Source organism: Lepisosteus platostomus, chromosome 8 (assembly GCF_059453375.1).
Source record: "Lepisosteus platostomus isolate fLepPlt1 chromosome 8, fLepPlt1.hap1, whole genome shotgun sequence".
Lineage (NCBI taxonomy): Eukaryota > Metazoa > Chordata > Actinopteri > Semionotiformes > Lepisosteidae > Lepisosteus > Lepisosteus platostomus.
In genome coordinates this window covers 5492122-5506932 of record NC_142618.1, presented here as the reverse complement: position 1 = coordinate 5506932, position 14811 = coordinate 5492122, and the positions used below count along the sequence as shown (strand labels likewise).

The window sequence follows — 14811 nt, the reverse complement described above, 5'->3', positions numbered from 1 at the left end:
TCAAAGTATAAATGTTTGCTATACTGTGAGCAAAAATGCACCCAGCCTAAAAAGTCATTAATTATTTAAATTAGGTAAGGAATTACTGCAGTGAACCAAAGCAGACATAAATTTGAAAGAATTCTTGCCATGAATAGGTTTGCAGTGAAGGTACGTCAGTTGTCAACCCTTGTCACAACTGTTTGATTATTTAAAAAAGGATGCCATGAATGGCTGGGAATTCTATAACAGTTGGGGCCTGATTTAGAAATCCCTTCCTCTCTCTTAAAACCTGCATACTTCTTAATCTAAACAACACTCAGCACTGTGCGGGTCTATAAAAAGAACAGGAAGTTTAAAACTAAAGACAAATCTATAGAAAGCTCTTCATTTCCAGGCATTGTGTGTGGTTATAGTCTATTGAAAGCCTTGCTGTAGGAAACTTTCTTCCTTTTGCTTTTAATGCTTTCTTTTCACTGGCTTGTACCTCAGAATTATTAATAGGGACATCATGATAGTGTAGGTAACACATATGTTAAAGCAAACATCTATATATTACCTGGTATTTAAATTTGCCTCCAACCTATACTAGTGAATTTATTTAATATTAATGATGTTCATGCAATTTTTCATTGGCCACCAGATCACTGATTATAATTTTCATATAATCTGCTCATTTTCAGCCCCTTTGTCCCGGTCGCAGTCGTAGTCGCATACTTAAGTAAGAAGAACAAAGCATATTTTTCTGTCAACAGATACTCAGCTCTTCCTGGGGAATACCAAGGACTCTTCTACAGAGAGCAGACTACAAGGGGACATGATAAAAGTGTTATTTTTCCTTAAGGCCACTGACTAAGTCAACCTAGTGGACTTCTTCTGAAAGAACAGTGACACACGAATTGGAGTGGACAAGTGGAAACTGCCTGGAAGTGCATTTAAAACTGGGAGCAGGAGACACTTCTTTACCTTAAGGGTTGTGGAAGAATGGAACAAGCCACCCGGCCAAGTTGCTGAGCTGATGCTCTGGCTTCCTTCAAGAAACAGCTGGTGTTTCCCTCAACATTTCTCATGTCTGTAACCTCTCTTTTGGTCTTAACTCCCAAAGGTTTTCTCACCATTTACACAGGACCCCAGATTCTCATCCACACCCATGACTAATGTACCCTAAACAGCACAAACAGTAATACTCTGTTGGTTTCACCGGCAAATTTGCAAAGCTGGACTGGTAACAGTGTACTAACATTTGCCCTTCGTCTAACAGTCACCTGCAAGTAATGGCATCCTGCTGGCATTGGAACAACAATAACTGATTATGTGAGCTAAGATAGAAAAAGATTATGATTCCTGGGAGAAAAAATTACTGACTGTTCTTTTTACCTTATACAGTATACAACGTTTCGAGTAAGGTTAAATACATTTAACTTAAACCAAACATAGAACTTCAGAAACTGATCCCGTCTCCCACTTTTATTATATTGGTGGTAAACCACCTACATTCTCAGACAAAGAAGGAGCTTTTGACATCTACCAATGAAAAGTAAATATCTCCCATATTGGATAAACTACTCTGAGAGCCAAAGTTGAAATTACACTCTTGTGTTAGTTTACATTCCTCTTTTCAGTCTCTAGCACACACACAGCAAAGTACTCAGCACTAGTCCTAGGACAAAACTTCAGCATCTTCAAGGCCATACTTTCAGCTCAGTGATTGAACTGCTTAAAGTACTTTTATCTCTGTACTTATTCACTCTGAGAAAAGGGTGATGAAGGAACTAAAACAAACAACAAGGAACATACAGTAGTGCAAATAGAGTGTGGTTTCAGGCTCTTTTAGCAAATTTCTGTCAAAAATCAAAAAGTTTTTTCAAGTTTGAAAGTTAAACTAAGTTTGTGAAATTTCTAAATTAAAATACAAGTTGTCAGTTTCCATGGTGTATATCTCCCCAAGCTAACATGGTAAAAATTTTGAGAATGACACATACAAATTCTCACAAAAGTGACTTTTGTTTAGAAGAGTCTTGAATGTCTTGTTTTGCGTAGCTGGTGCTGAACGTGTCACTTTATCTTTTCATCCATTCCAGTTAGTGCTAGTGAAGAAGCACAAAAGCATTAAGAATCGAGCACAGCTTCTGCACTTTTCAATGTAAAATCGTATAAACAAGTGTTTTGATAGGATATGGTTGTTATATAAAGTAGTTCGCTCAAAGTGCATAAAATGATATGGTGTAAGATACTGTAAATGTACTGATGGAAGTGATACTTTAGAGTAAAAATTGTATTAAAATGTTATAAGTGTCTACAAGTGAAACACACACAAGCCTCATTGCTTTAACTTAAAGTATTGGGAGAGTAAACTCAACTCCTTGGTAAATGTGTAGTATGTTTTTGGTCATTTTCTTATTGCAAGGTGAACTGCTGCTCAATAAGTATGGAGTCAGTTTATGGACATGGCAGACAAGACGTTTCTGTCCCCTTCAGAATTCATTCTGCTGCTGCCACCATCAGTTATGCAATCAATAAGAAAGGAGCCAGTTCCAGAATCAGCCATGACACTGCCTCACCATGTTTCTCTGATGAGGTGGTGCAGTTCTTCTCTTTCTCCACATGTGTGCCTATCTGTCTCTCTGATAAAGGTTTATCTCTGCCTTGTCTGCCCATAAAATGTTGTTCCTGGACTGTTGTGGCTCATCTTTGTACTTCTTTGCAAATCCTGGCCTGTTTTTCTGTTTTTCGTGCTGATGAGAGGTTTACAGCTTTCAGTGAAGCCTTTGTAATTCTCCTTCCGAAGTCTTCAGCGCACAGTGAATTGAGATGCTTTCACCCCTGCACTCTGGAGATTGTCTGCCATCTCTTTGGCTGTTATTTTAAGGTTTTTATTTGCAGATCTGATGATTTTTCTGTCAGCAACTGCTGTCGTGTTCTTTAGATGACCCGGTCTTTGTCGATCGCCTAACTGGAAATTTTCTTTGCTCTGATTGTCACAATTGCCTTCTTTTCCATCATAGACAATTCTCTAGTCTTCACCTTGGGTAATGCTTAATTAACACTATAATTTCTATTTTGTAATAGACAGAGCCAAAAAGTAAAATCCAAAGGCTGGAACCAAGGTTTTGCATTCACTGCTCTTTTATATTTTAAGAATTAATGCATCATGGAGCACCAGAGCAATTAATCACCTGTCAGCCATTTGTCCCAAGACTTAAGCTCACCTGAAATGGGGGATTGAACCCAACAAATGATATTGTTCTTAACATGACTAAACATGTATGCAAAACATGTTATACCCAGAAACAAAAGCTGGAACTCTATACTCTTGCCTGAAATACAACTTCTTACTATATATTGGGAACCAACTGTATCTGATTTATAAAATATCACGTTTAATATAATGGCAAACCAGTTAAATTGCATCCATCCATCCAACCATTATCACAAAGCAACTTCATGCTGGTAAGGGTCACAACAACCCAAAGTCAATCTTGGAGACACAAGGCACAAGTCTGATTACACCTGGGACAGCATGCCTGTGCTCTGGTGTGCACACACAGGGATAATTTAGACATTAACACACCCAACCTGCATGGCTCGATTAGTTCTCCATGTCTGGATGTGGACCACATGAAAACTCCAGACAGAAGGAGCCACAGTCTGCGATCAAACCTCAGACCCTTAAAAGTCTTCAGTTTGAACATTTATGAGCAGTTCATAAATGCTTATAATGTTTTTATTATTTCACAAACCAGGAAACCATTGGAAGTGTCTGAATATGTCTGCAGGGCACTATATATAAACTATAGTTTTGAATATGGAATTTTTGCTCAAACTCATTGTTATTGATCATTGATAGGGGACTAATCTTGAAGAGATCTGCAACAACGTGCTACGATTTGCATCAAAGACTGTGCTTTATTTAAGACTCCTATCATAAACCTTTAGGAATTCAAGTGCAATTTAAACAGATGTACATTTAACCACCAAAAACAAAGCACCACTACAAACTACTGAACAATCACTTGCTTAATCTAAATTGATCTTTAGTACATTTTCGTTTTAAAGTAACTTTAATTTCAAAGACATGATTAGCAATAGTGAGACTTAGATGTGGCTTTGCTGTCTCTTTATTGGACTGGATGTAAGAGACATCACCAGCAATTACAGATAAAACTTTCCTGCAATACAGCATTGTTATCCATTCTTTAGTACATATATGTTTTTTCTCTAAACTCTAAAGAAATGCAGACGACCAATTACAGTGGCTGTTGTTGCAGAGCCAAGCATAGAATAATCTGTTTTCCATAGAACCTTATCAACAGATGTTTTTTTCTCTACAGATAGGCCAGTCTTTGTATCCTAGAGAACGTCATTTAATGTACACTGTATTTATATAGGGAATTTTATGAGTTTTTGTAATTTGGTCAGGAAGGAAAAGTATAGTACATTTCTAAAGAAAAAGGATGTTTTATCTTCAGCAACGTAGTAATTCCTAAAAACAATAGCAAAAAACTATTTTAAAGCGCTGATCAAAAAAGAATTAATAGACATTATAAACAATGATATTATAAACTATAGATATGATCAAACATAATATGAGATACCATAATTTTATTCTTTCATTATCAATAATCAAAAATACACAATACCATGCTCTTAGTCTCAAGTGTGATCTCCTGGGATTCCATTTTCACTTAAGGTAGTTTTATTACTGTCTGGTGAAATATCGATCTGAGGGTGGCAAACACATTTACTGTAGCATCAAATTATATGGGTGGACAAAAATAGGAGAAACATGAAAGTCCTACTTCTTTATTCCTCTCACATTATCAAACAAATTCATATATATTCATAAATATGATTATTATTGATTGTCCTTTTCTCCGCATGCTCAAGTGAATTTCCCCCACTGGGAACTCAAGTTTCCTCCCACCTTCCGGGGACGGGTCGGGTCACATGCTTGCTAGGTGATTGAGGTGTGCAAATTGTGCGTGAATGTGTGTCCTGTGACAGACACCAGTCCTGTCCAGGGTGCAGGCCTCGCCTGTGGCCTTAGTTGCCTGCAAAGTCCCTGTAAAGCAGCAACATGTACCAGGAGTTAGTGGGTAAAAGATCTACAACATGACACTAATGAGTTTGAGAAACAAACAGCAAGTGTAGGTGTCTATCAAAGAAAAAAAATGAAAAAGTATTTTAATTTTAGTATTATTACACTAAATTGCCAGTCTACAAGGGTAAACAAATAATATAATAATAATTGCCAAAGAAGCAATATTCAGCTATGTATATGGATTATATAAATTCTACATAAAATAAGCACAAAATGTATTCCTTCACACAGTGTGTTAACCTCATTTAAAACAAGAATTTATATGTACAGTATTGCTTCTGGGTTTTATGTAATACAGGAAATATCAAAGTAAAATGTGAAGCCTGACAGTAGTGGTATAATAATCACTTCTTCATCTCTTTCTGGGCATTCCTGGTGTTATGACAAGAGCAGGGAGGGTAAGCTTTCAGAGATGAAGTACTCCAGCAGTGGCCTCCAATAAACATTCTCAGAATGAAAAGTCTAGTCTGGAATAGCTATCATGGGTCGACACTGTATTGTACACATTGAAAAAGATTACGTCTAAAACCCATATATAGTTACACCTTATAGTCACACATCTGTCTCTGTCATTTTAGCCAGAGCAGGTCGCCTTGTGAGTCCTGAAGACTTTCAGAGGATGACTGGAGACCACATGCTCCCTGTATTAGGTGATAAAAAATGAACTCTTCTACCAGTTTAAATGAAATGAAAAGAGCAGTATATTAGTCCAGATACAGAGACTGATGTACATACAGTACCTACGGAGTGAATACAATAAATGCATTAAGTCAGTCCCTGAGATTAAGGCCCTGCTCTCTGATCATTCCCTCCAAATCCCTCCATCCAACTAGAACCGTCCCTCTTAAACATGGGGTTAGAGTCCCAGCAGCTGGGATCCTTATTAATGGCAACTAATTACAGTTTCTGGTCGTCTGCTAGGATGCAAAAAAAGCATATGATGCACACAAGTACATGTACAGTACAATACAATATACAATAATAAAGGTCGCCATTCACTATACTGTAACTATGTACTGTATTGCCCATTAGTGCAATCTTAAAACCTAGGGACCAGATTATTATGGGATATGTGGTGTACCAGAGTTGGTATGTATAGTAATTTAAACCCTCTGGTACTTCGGCTTTTGGAATTGAAATTTTTCAGCAGCAGCAAAGAAAGCTGGAACTTTGTCTCAGAAGCAGATAGATTTTTTAGATGCTACCCCTTTTACTTAGCTGTTTTATGTGGGTGAGACACGGCTGTTGCAGCCTTGAGCAATGATCTTTACTTAGATTACACCCCTAAAATACTTATCAGACCTCTGCAGTGAAATACTCATCAGATTATTTCATTAAAAATACCCATCGGATTATGCCAGTGAAATACCTGCCAGATCACTCCAGTGAAATACCCATCAGATCACTCCAGTGAAACACCTGTCAGATCATTCCAGTAAAATACCCATCAGATCACTCCAGTGAAACACCTGTCAGATCATTCCAGTAAAATACCCATCAGATCACTCCAGTGAAATACCTGATTACTCCAGTGAAATACCCATCAGATTACTCCAGTACAGTATCTACTGTAAATGGGTGCAAGTTTAAATTGCTTTGGATAAAAGCATTAGCCAATTACATTATAAACAATATAATTAGTAAAAGACACACCTGATGGTCATTAATGATGGCCTTTAAAAGGAATTAGTTGTAACAAATAAATGTAACTGTAAAGTATATTTGTATGTTTATTTGATTGGTGAGTGAACTTGTTACCCACCTCTTTAGCAAGGACTACGGCATGAAATCTACAAAGACAGCAGGCACTTATTTTCTCCTTTCTTGTTTTAAACAAACGATTGACTTTGTGAGTATTCACAAATACTTTGTGAGTATTCACCAAGAGCAGCTTGTTATTTGGGGACTTCAAACGGCACGGCATTTCTATTAGAAAGCAGTTTTGTCTCTTACACTAAACCACAACACACAAAAAGCCTGTCTGAGGTGGAAAGAAAAGTACATTAAACTCAGAATAAGACTGATACACAGGTCTTTCTTGTTCTTTAAAAAAAACAGCTTTCAAGCCTAGCAAAATGCTGTGCTTTACTACTGTGTCTTATTAAAAAACCAAGAATCAGTCCGCTAAAAACATTGACACCATGTTGACAGAAAACTGGTGTGATCTGTTATATTGCTCTTTCAAGCGTCTGCTGATCTCCAAACTTTCAATTCCTACACAGCGGGCTGTCCTCAGGCATGCAGTGTTTTCCATTGTCTAGTATTAATGCAGCTAACTTTCTAATTGCACCCTCGCTCCAAACCTCAGCCCATGAACAGCTGTTGCACTGGCTGTGTCTAGTGCAACATCTTAAGTACATGCCAGGAGAATTCTGCTCTGGTTCCTCTGGGGTATTCATGCTCATTAGTCACTGTATACCAATTAAAACCTCTGTCAGCAAACCAAAGGAATGTGACAGAGCACAAAGCCAACCAGGAAACCTCTTTCACAAATAATATGGATCAAAAGCTTTGTGGTGTGCTCTGGGTCTGACACAATGGAGTTGTGCACATCAGCATTTGGATATGCATTTGATTTTCAGTAGCTAGCACTTTTTAAAGCCACCTTATTAAACAGATTACACAGAACAGAAAGTAGCTTGGGCACTAAATGACATTTTTTTTGGACTGGAACGGTGCTTAACAAGAAGCACATTAAGTATGACTGTATGATCTATAGTTCGGCATATTCGGCATCGGAGGGTGAAAATAGTTACATAAATGCAAGGAACAGGTTCAAGGGCCTGAAAAAGAGTTATTGTCTGAATAAACAAAGATACACTCAGTGACGGAGATAAGGAGACACCGTCTTTGAAAGCTGAAAAAGTAAATTCCAGTCACCACCCACAGTATCTTTCGTGGAAAGGAGTCACGAGAGTCTGTGCATTCAAATCAAACTATGGACAGAGGTGTCGCAATTCTTTCCCTGCCACCCGACAAACAACACAGAGAACACAGTGAATGAAAGATACGTTTAGACAACTACTGACACACCACAGTAACTTCACGTCCTTCAAATCTGTTTGTGAGTCCAAGAATAACTCACAGTGCCTTCATTCAGCATCAGCGTTCTTATTTCCAGCAATCTGTACGATCTGTACTACCTGGGATTTAAAATGGGTTGGCAGATAGGTTTGATCATTTTTCTTTCAGAAGTTTAGTAGGAAGCTTACTGCATACAAGCTTACAAGCATAATGCAAATAATCAATCAGCAGAAAATGATTCTTGTCTTCAAAATACCACACTACTGAAGAGCGCAAGAGTAATACTTATTTGTTCCTCGGTCCTGAGATAACCTTTCAGTAGCTCTAGGCATAAATCACAGAACACGCAGAGGTGAAAATCTTTTGTTTAAATATCTTTATAACTTGTTTAAATGTCTAAACGCTTTGTAGAAACTTTGTCGTGGTTTACAGGTACATATCGGTTCGAAGCACAATGTTTAGACAATCAGCAAAAACGTCAGAACCGGAAATCGCCTATTTCTTTACGTTATAAACGTTTTGAAAACAGCATTTATACTGGAGGCAGAAAAAAATTGACCTAGGCAACTCGCCTAGCTGTAACCTGCGTTCAGCAAATAAGCACCCCGACATCCCGGAGAACACCAGCTGTGTCAAAGCGAAGATATTAAAGGCTGCGCGTAAATTAAGTGAATCTTTAATAATTTATTGCCACAGGCGTGTTTATATAGGATATTACAAAAACACAACTTTCTGGTAATCTAATTAAAACGAATCGTTTTATGTGGACAACGAGGTGTGGGGAGATGGACTTTAAATCATCTGAAATTAGCCGACCTCACGCCCGTTACATATCGAGAATCAATGTTAACCACTACATATTAACCCTCGCAACCCATAGCTGGCTTCTCATAGGATAAACATCCATCCAGGTTCGGACAGTCGCTTTAGGGTCACGATAAGGATGAGCACAGTGGGACAGCACCCTGTTCATTCCACAGAACACGGGGAGAAATTAACAGGCAGCAATGAATTTCCAGTATCAGCAGTTGTTCTTAATATCCGACAGAGATATTTAAATGTCCCGTCCCCTTCATCTTAATCTGAAACCATGTATCTGCCTTGGCGCTCGCAGTTGTTCCTCAAACAGAACTGGACAGCAGTGCATTTCCTGAAGATTTAGGGAGCACCTATTGTACGCAGTCCTTGTACACCCCAACTTTCATAATCCCAGATGTATTATAATAGAAGATATTCTGGCTACCCCAGAAAGAAGAAACAATTTTAACTTCGGAAACTGAAATAAACAACAGTTAATGTGTAGAGAAAGAGGATCTGTAAAAGACAGAATTATTAAAATTTCAGAAAACAATCGTATCATCAACAGATAACTTAAATTGAAGTCAACTACTGATACGGTTGTTCTGTTTTATTGAAAACTGATTCAAAATGAGCAGTGCAGTAGTGCTGGAGGTACTTAAATCTCCTTAAATGGTAAGGTTGATATTCCATAAGGAGGGCTACTCTGCAGACTGTGCATATTCCCAACAAGCTATAAAAAGGGCCTATAAAGTAGAAAAATATTTGAACTACAAAACAGGGACCTGTTGAAGAGGGAGCTGTCCACACTGCCATTGTTAAAAAAAGGAACAGTGTAACATAATGGAATGTTAATTAACTTAAAAACATTCTGTATACACTTGCTGAGATCTGTGTTGCACCAAGCAGCATTATTATTACAATGAGCACAACTTGCTTTTGTTCAATTACGAAAAACACATGAATAATTCACATGTATGTATTTTTTATTCATATACTGTATAACCGAGTCGCATTCTCATCAGGAAGAAGAATTCATCTCCATCTAGGCAATTTCAAACCAGATTTTTTCAACTAACTTCTGCCATTGTTTTACAGGCTTAAACGTACTGTACCTTGGTACAGTACAAACTAGCATTAAAAATGTATATTAGGACTGCAGTGCCACTCTGTCATCCTCAGTACATTTGTGCTTTTCTGAAGTAGAAGCAGAAAAAAGCCTTCCTTTACTTATTATTGGCACATTCGTTATCAACTTAGCAATACAACATTTTACAAGCAAAAACACAAATGTAGGCATTTTGTGAGCTCTGCTTTCTCAGTCCTTAAGTCTTTGCTTTTTTTAAGATGCAGACAAATAAACTGCTTTTGTTGAAGTTAACAAAGGTGGAGACATTTAGAAGTGAAATTTAAAACCTTAAAAACCAGCATGCCAGGTCCTTCAATATGAATGAGTTTAATAAAAGAGGCACTGGCACAATGTGAGAGCAAGCTGTTCTTACTATGGGATTATCTACACATTTCTAGCATTACAGAACAGTTTCAAACACAACAGAGAATGTGTGTGCCTGAAGAACAAACCCCATCAGTAATTAAACACATCTATGAACAGCAGCACAGGAGCAAAACATTTATCTCATATCAATATTATAACACATAATGACTTCTTTACTCCTTTTTTTTATATGCCAGATGACTAGAATTGGGCCACCGAGTCTCATAACACGACGGTTTAGACTTCAGCTTCATTAGTCTTAAAACCACTAATCTGGTAAGAAGCCGAAGTGTCCTTCTTGAAGCACTGCAGAAAAATGAGTTCCGTGTTCGAAAAACCATGCGCAAGTTCCTTAGCACACGAATTCCTCCAGCCCCGACCACAGGCACAGGTGGTCAATAACGCAGACCTCATGAGAGTCTGGGCGGTGGGTCGCTACGTACTCACCCCCTTTTGCTGGTGCTGAATTGGTTACAGGAGCCCGGCGCGATGCAGCTGTTGAACAGAGTCCACCCTGCTAGTTTCAGTTTTACTTTTTCTCCCCCTCCTGAAGCTCCCAGAGCTCTGTCTTCCCCGGCCGGTGATCTAAATCATCTCAGACGCTGGGACGCTCTTGCCGCCTCCCCGCCCCCCTGCTTGACCTGGCGCGGGGCACTTGTTCAGCAGCCTCGGAGGATGAATTTTTCATGAAACGGGAGTGTAGCCGGCCCTCCCGAACGGGTTTTTTGTAATCCTAGTGATCCGCACCCCTGCACGGCCCACCTCTGCTCCCAGCAGTGTGGAGTGTGTCAGGCAGGGCCGGGAGCTCCTTGCCAGTTAAAGGGAAACATGTGCAGGATTTCCTGCTGTGGACTCCCACTGAGGCACAACTTTAAGGGGGTGTGGAATGTACTGGTTAAGTCCCACTGTTTGCGGATATAAACAGAGCGAGAGGTGGACCATGCGAAGATGAATGAGCTCCTGACTCCAGTTCAAAGCGCTGCTTCTTCATTCCTTGAGTGAGAAATCACCTTTTCATTACCCCCCCAATCAAGGCCTCAAGGGGAAACGTTGACAGCGCTGCTGTTACTTACATTCTCACTCGGCTCAGGCTGGAGATTGGGCTCAGATTGCGTACAGTAGCAAAAGGCTGCTCACGCCAGTTCCACATGTGTAGAATATATCTTTTATCTGAAAGTTTAAAAGTGAAGAGTGAAAGAGTTTTGTTCCATTTTAGCTTATTGCATCTTTTCTGTTTGCATTCCCGAGTAAACAATTATAGTATTTCTTCGCTCATTAGTGCAGTACAAAAATGATGGACTATTTGAAAGAAGGGTCACAATGCTGTATAAGCCCCTTGGACATGTAAACACTTCAGAAACTTTGTGCACAGTGTTTGTAGCACAGCTCAGAGAGTCATTTTCACCCCCAGACTGTAAAAGCACCTGGACAGATACTGTTCCCTCATCCTCATAAAAGTTTAATCTCTCGGGTTAGTGCATGTACCATATGCCATTGAAGACAACTTCACCATATCTGTAATTTATATTGAAGGCCTGTTTATGACAGTAGAAGCCTCCAAGGAAACCCAGTTAATCTTCCCAAACTATTTTAAAATGATAACAATTCTAGCTAGATGTGTTGGTTTTTTTAATTAAACATTTACAGTTAGTTAAATTTACAATTTATGTTAGTTAAGAGTTAAGGAAATAAATATGACTGGGGATTAAGTTTTATTTTGTTCAGTAAACAGTCTATTGGTCATACACATTCAGATTAGGCAGTACAAAACAAATCTGTTCTATAGGAAGCACTCCAGACCATAACATCCTACATATTGAGCCTGTCAGAACCTTGGTTTGTGCTTTAAAGGGTTTAATAATTCACAACGAGAATGTGGCACATGTTTTTTTTTTCTTAAGGATTTCAAAGCAATGTCAATCTAAGGTCTGAAACTGTTACTTACAAACAGGTTGGAATTATTTTGTGTCTCGTTTTATTTCTTCTGGCTTACTCTGCCCTTTCTGAAGAGTTGATGTGGGGACCTGCATCATTTACATTTCAACCAGCCTGAGTATAACCATGAGTATGTTGTTCTAAAGCACTTTGGTCTGACTAAGACAGTGGAATATACTTTGCAGTGCTCATAGCAGCAATATATCTCAAGGGATCATCTATATTAGCCCTCACAAGTGAGAAATTAATAAACGCTCTTTTGTTGATTCTTTTCTCCATTTTTGTGATGTTTGAGACTCCCTGGAACTGGGGCAGCAATATCCAAAGAGCAGGAAAATCCTGATTTGATATGAACTTTTCAATTCTCAGAAGCTTTCTGCCTCTGGTTATATTGCGTACTATTATTGTATATTTGTATTAACACAGATTTTCATAAGAGAAAAAAATTGCAAGAGAAGGGTATATCTTTTTACAGATCTAGAATCTGCTAAGGGACAACTCTGACAGTTTTCATCTAGTAACATGTCAATAAGGTCCAATAAAGTGCTAAACTCACCATGTAATTGTGTGTCTGAGACAATGCAAATGCTCACTGTGACCATAAATATTACATTCCATAGCTCCATTGCATTAAAAAGACCAAACATTTACCTTAATAGCTGTATAAGAAATGTTTCTAAAGCATTCAAAGTTGAGCAATTTCAGCAGCCATTAATTTCCCAGTAAGCAGAGTTCTGTGGTGTAAAATATTGTGCTCTCCCTCCATTAAAATGGAAACCAGAGTTCAAAGTTTTTCCTTGAAACTTTGTATATGCACATAGACAAATACATATCAGTCAAATACATATTTTTCTTTAAAGTCCAGTATTTTTTCTTTAATGCTTAAAATCTTAAAATAAATATGAGATATCTGCAGTTTCACATCAAAATTTCGAGATACAGCTTCCTCAAATGAACATGACATAATTAGGTTACAGAATGGCAACTACAGTCACTAAATATCCTCGGTATGGACACAGATGGGAAACAGAGAATTGTAGGTTTCTTTTTAATGGAGCTGAGCTGACTGATCTAGTACAAATCCACCCTCAGGAGTATCTAGATCAACTGCTCTATTGTACCAATAGTGCTATGCAAAAGAATGTCTCTCAGAATTAGATAAATCTTTATATCCACCAGATTACATTAGTTGGACAGATTTCATTAAGAGACAGATGCATTATACGCCCCTTCCTTCTCAACAACTGTTATAGAGTTGCTGTGTCACTCAGAAAAGGCATTCTGGAAACACCTAGAAGGTTCTCGGAGGCCTGAAGTTTCTAGAACATTCCCCGTAGCCTTAAGCATCTAGAATATTCTCAGATTCCTGAAGCTCCTAGAACACTCTTTGAGGCCTGGAGCTTCTAGAGCATTCTCAGATTCCTGGAGCTTATAGAGCATTCTCGGAAGCCTGAAGTTTCTCAGACTGTCTCTGAGGCTCAGTGCAAAATTCACACGTGTTTTGTTCTGCATCTTTCCCTCTTCGTCACATTTTCCAGAGGCTGACTAAACTCAGTGACTCGCTAAGGTACATGCTTTGTGTTGTTATAGCACATCTTTGTCTTTGTCCATGAGTGTTTTCTAGTTATTTAGTTGCCTTTCTTTCTTCTTTTCCCATCATATTAGTTTTAAATATTTCATCCGCACTGCAACATTATGCAATGCAATTACTCTTTTATCACCTGTAACACCAGTATCAGGTTTTCTGTTGGTAATGTTTGTCTTCCTTTTTTTATTGTTGTTTTGGGCAGTGCCATAAAACAAATTTCCCCCAGAGGATAATCAAGCTTGAATTTAATTGAATTCAGCCAGTACTGTATTCATTTTCCGTCATGTACTTTTGTGACTTGGCTGATTTACACAGTGTAGGTAAACCCATGGTTTATTTTATGGTAGTGCAGTGTTTGTAATCTGCAGACAATTTAGGCAGGGACGCGAAAAAGGAGGACTGGGTGTCATTCCATAATTTGCGATTCTTTAACTGTAAAATAATTGTACGTTTATGATCGGATTTGGACTAAAAACATCAATGGCCAACAGGCAATGATGTGACTAAAAGACTTTCTAACCAGTGCGTAGGTTGTAATGTGCTCCAAAGCAAAGCAAAGTCAATCATGTACAGTAATGTCTGCGTACACGGTTGTTAATGCCATACATCCATCCGTTTTCTGACCTGTTTATTCAAATACAACATCGAGGTGGTGTCAGAGCCTGTCCCAGCAAGCAGTGGACTGCCTGTCCAGTGCAGGGCAGACACACAGACACAAACACACACTCTCACCAGGGTCAGGTTTCCCAGAAGCCAGTGAACCTACCAGTATGCCTTTGGACTGTGAACATACAAACTCGACAACAATCCAGTAGCTGAACCCAGCGCTGCAAGACAGCAATGCTAAGCACTGCCTCTCTGTGCCGTCTCTTGGTTAATGCAAAGGATTTT

At 38.6% G+C, this 14811-nt stretch overlaps 1 protein-coding gene across 8 annotated transcripts in view; it reads right to left on the bottom strand.

The window, feature by feature from the left end:
• The window catches only part of LOC148655551 (sickle tail protein homolog), a 292353-nt gene that overhangs the window by 154296 nt on the left and 123246 nt on the right, over positions 1-14811 (bottom strand). Inside the window, exon 1 of one of the 8 annotated variants that reach the window (XM_088642159.1) lies at positions 10845-11204. The exons of 6 other annotated variants lie outside the window; for them this stretch is intronic. The gene's annotated coding sequence lies outside the window, so the exon portion shown is untranslated. Of the gene's footprint in view, positions 1-10844; positions 11205-14811 lie in introns of those variants that run through there. One more of the 8 variants, XM_088642164.1, reaches the window with a different exon arrangement.